The sequence below is a fragment of the Nansenia antarctica genome (assembly GCF_963989245.1).
Source record: "Nansenia antarctica genome assembly, contig: SCAFFOLD_59, whole genome shotgun sequence".
NCBI classification, from domain to species: Eukaryota; Metazoa; Chordata; class Actinopteri; order Argentiniformes; family Microstomatidae; genus Nansenia; species Nansenia antarctica.
The window spans coordinates 179,185-183,879 of record NW_027663094.1 but is presented as its reverse complement, the minus strand read 5'-3'; positions in this window follow the sequence as shown (position 1 = coordinate 183,879).

Below are 4,695 nucleotides of genomic sequence, written 5' to 3'. Positions count from 1 at the left end.
CAAAATCAAAAAAACAACATTGTTGTGATGTCAAAAGAGATCTTGGTTATGTAATGTGTAAAGTGGAGAGGAGCTTGATCGGAACTGCGGGAGTTTTCATTACTAACGAATGATGGTTGATTATTATTATACAAAAATAATAGTAATAAATATTGCAATATTGTGTTATCATAGTTATGAGCTTCACAGTGATAACGTCTGTTTATTTGTCGTGAACTTCACGCCGGCCGTGCCCGTAACATCAGCAGACAATCGACTGCTGTAAGCTTGTAAGCGTTGAAACCTGCTTGGCAGCTTTGAAACCCGCTTGGCAGCTTTGAAACCCGCTTGGCTCGCTCATGAATTGGCAGCTATTGTTTGCTAATGGAAAACGATCAATAAGATTACCCTCCCCCGTGCATCAACCATCAAGTGATTGTAACTCACTTTAGAAACTAGTTCTTAGCCTACACGTTTCTTTGTCAAATACATGCTCTGCATGTTTCTCTAAAATGCATAAAGTTCCTATAAGCAGAGAAGTGGGGAAATTATTAGAGCAATCTGATATGAAGCTTATTATTATATGAAGCTTATATGTCAGCTGAGAACGAACTATGGAACAGATTAAATGCTATATATGGAGAGGAGATTGATTGAGACTGCGGGAGCTTTACTAATGAATGAAAGTTGATTATCATTATTAAAAAAGAATAGTAATAAATATTGCAATATAGTGTTATCATAGTTATGAGCTTCACAAAGTCTGTTTATTTGTCGTGAACTTCACGCCGGCCCTAACATCAGCAGACACATGAACACAGTGAGGATTCAAACAAACAAAATAATTAATACACATCATTTCATATATAATGTGCAGTAAACAAACAAAATAATGTATACTCTCTGCAATTGGCTACTATACAATGGTGCCAAAATCAACTATCCAAATATGAATCTGCGTATATCTATGTACAACCTTGTTGTAGCCTATTATTATCATGGTCGACATGAGAATTGTTGGCTACTTCATATCACAACTGAACATTCATATCAGAATCAGAATCAGAATCAGAAGACTTTTATTGCCATGACATGTAAACATGTTAGGAATTTGGTTTGGAACAATGGAGCACGGTTTACAGCAGGATAGGTGCAAGACAGGACAAGACAGTGCAAACCAACATCAAAGTGCAAGAGTCATAATTAATATAAATATAAAGTGCAGAGATCAAGTGTTCAAGTGTTCATATCCAGACAGTCCAAAGCTCTCTGGGTGGGGGTGGAGGGAGGGTAGATATATATATATATATATATATATATAGCCTATAGCATTATTTGAAAATTGACAGCACTGTACAGGCATAATCATCAAAAAAGACATTATATACAATATTATAAATATCCGTTTGTTATATAATATTTGTTGATGAACTACTTTGCTGTGGTACCTATGTAATACCACACAGCTTGATAGGTACATACTGTGCAGTGTATCATTCATAACTGTACATAGGCTACACATATCATAATATCTTATCACTATTGCATGGAACTTGGGTGAAAAAAAAACCTCAGCTCCAACAAATCTGAAGGGATTGTAAAAGTCATACTGTACAGTTTATCATTTTCATAACTGTCTGTACATATACATATCTTATGTATCACTATTGCTATATATAGCCTATATATAAACACATTATGTTACAAATATCAGTCTTATCCACTGTATCTAATTCAGCACTGAAGCCTGAAGGTTGAGCACAGTGTGTGCCCCCTTGCTACCTCTGCTGATATAAAAGAGAATTGCAGCCTTGGAGAAAAAGATGGCAGCCGAATCCCAAGGCAAATACACAGACACACACAGAAATACTGCAAAATCGCTTTATACTAACTCGATTTTGAAAATGTAAAGATGCTGGGTGGTAGAACGCACATATCTAGGAAAAGTCATGAAAGGAGGGTCCTGAAATTTGATCGAGTGCAAAGGTAGATTTTTTTTTGTACTCACTGGTGCTGTTTAACACCTCACGGCTGATTAAGTGTTAAGGTACACTGGGCATGCGCGTACTGGTTGACCCAGAAAATATAATTGAGACAGTAGGCCTACTGGAAAATAATAGAAATTCATTCATTTTCATTCATTCGGTAGTATTGTCAACTCCCAATCAATCTCCTCTGTTATTCATCTGTGTAAATGTAGGTTGTATAAAAGAGCTGATGCATAATAAACGTAAACGATAATTGTTGAAGTGCGTCTTGCTGTTGATGTTTCTAAGACGATAAATAATATCACAGCACTGTTTATCAAGTGTAACGTGCCTTGCTATGCAACATATGGGAATTTACATGACTTGCCCAATCGGAAAATGAGCATATTCGATTAATACAGGAATATGGTGTGCCTGTAACAGCTTGATATCTACTTTAGCATCATCAGTAGCCTAACTACTGGTAGCCTAACTGTACCACCCGCTTCAATTTGTTTTCAGAATGAGAATGAAATAATTTGGAGAGGAAGGTGCCATTATTGTGGCTCAGCTAGATGCAGGAGTGAGGTGCAAGTGGAGCTGGTCCTGGCTGAAGCTAGACTCAAAGAGTGACGTAAAGGGCAAAGAATATGTGTTCCCTATGTCTCAGTTTTTTAAAAAGATTGACAAACCAGGACATGCCCGGTGCAGCCTCTGCTGCAAAGAGATTCATTATTCAACCAAGGGCTGCCATGCCCTTGTGGCACATTGTAAAACTGACAAACATTGCCAAAAAGTGGTGACAATTATGACCACACACAGTGTCATACCACCGTCAGCAAGTCAGGGCCCATCACAGCAGAGCCCATCAACTCAGGGTCCATCACAGCAGATCCCATCTGCTCAGGGCCCATCAGTGCAAGGCCCAGAGAAGATGAGAGAAAGAGTTACGGTGCCAGTACCCCTGTTTGAAAGGGTAGCAAATGCAGAGGTGAGTGTGCATATAGTGCTATATAGATAACAACTAGCACAGATAATATAAAGTCGTAAGCCTAGACTTTGTTAATCAGAATAGGAAATCCCCCATATACAGTGAATCGCAGTATTGAATTATTTTTATAATGATGTCATGTTTACTTATTACAAGCTATGTGCAAGTGGTAACATATCAAATACTAATACTATTTTCGGGGGGTTTCCAGGCAATGGTTCTTGCAGTTCTTGCAGAACATTCCCTTCCCCTCTCTATAGCCCCTGTCATCCGTGAGTTTGCTGAGACACTGGCTCTGGATAAACCAGCTCTGGCAGGCATGAAGCTATCCCGGACAGCTGCCACATACAAGATGGTCCAGGGCCTGGGGCACACCTTCTCAGAGAGGACGTTTGAGAACATTCGGTCATGCCCTTTCTCCATCAACCTGGATGAGAGTACATCAAGCTCCAATAAGAAGGTGCTGTCAATCCTTGTCAGCTACTTTAATCAGGAGCTGAAGCATGTGGTCGTCGAGCACCTTGGCTCCATTGAAGTCCTAAAGGGCACTGCTGAACATCTGGAAAAGGCCCTAGTGACCTTTTTCAAGGAACACTCAATTCCATTTACTAACATGGTTAGCATGATGATGGACTCCTGCAACGTCATGCGAGGGAGTAAGTCCGGGCTGGAGACCAGGATAAGGTCGAAGTACTGCCAGAACCTCCTGGATGTTGATGGAGATTCCTGCCACCACATCCACAATGCCGCCAAAATGTTTGCTACGCCCTTTGGCCACTACCTTGAGCAGCTTTTCACGGACCTCCACACAGACCACCAGTGGGCTTCAGACCAGGTAATTGTCATAGATATTGTGAAATATATGCCTGTACCAGAAATACTTGTTGCATAATGGCAAATAGGCTAAGTAAGCCCTTTTTTTGCCTGTTTTCAGTTGAAATACCTGATGGAGGTATGCGAGTTTATGGGCATTCCAGGCACCAATCCACAGCGGTTTGTGGCGCATCGTTGGCTTTCAGCCTATGATGTGGGCCTCAGCACTCGCCGAATGTTCCCTGCATATAAGGTGCTCTACTTCGGGTTCCTCAGTCAGGCAGACCAGACCCTTTACAAAGCAGTCCTAGAGGAGATGTACAAGGACCACAGTGTTGGTGAGCGGGCAAAGGCCAGGATCCAAATTTTCCACCAGGACCTAAAAAAAAAGGTAAAATTCTTGAAATTAATCTAATATTGTAAAGGGGGGGCTCAGCCGCCCACAATCTTATGTGATTAATCCTCTTGTATACTGTATGTATTCCAAAATACATTGTATTTCATCTCTCTCTTCCAGGAATGACGCAAGTTGGGAAGGACAGGAAAGAAAGGGTGTGGAAGAAGCTCTGGTTTGAGAGTCGCAAAACAGACCTCCAGCTGAGCATTTACCTCGGCGTCCTTCCCATCATGAAGGAGTATGTGATGGTGTTCCAGGTGTGTATTTTCACATTAATGAATTAGTGAATTATCAATCTCTGATAGATAAACTAAATAGGCCTATCCTTGTATTCTCTCATTAGTTAGATTGTGATATAAACAGACCCTCAACTGCAAGTCATGTCTGTGTATGGTAATAGAATTGTTGTAGCATTTTATAATAATGCCACTATTCACAGGGCAGCCAAACCCTTGTCCACAAGCTGCATGACAAGCAGGTCGGACAGGTGGCGGAGAAACTGAAGGCAGAAAATCCACGCAATCAGGTTAGTAAATGTATTAAAAATG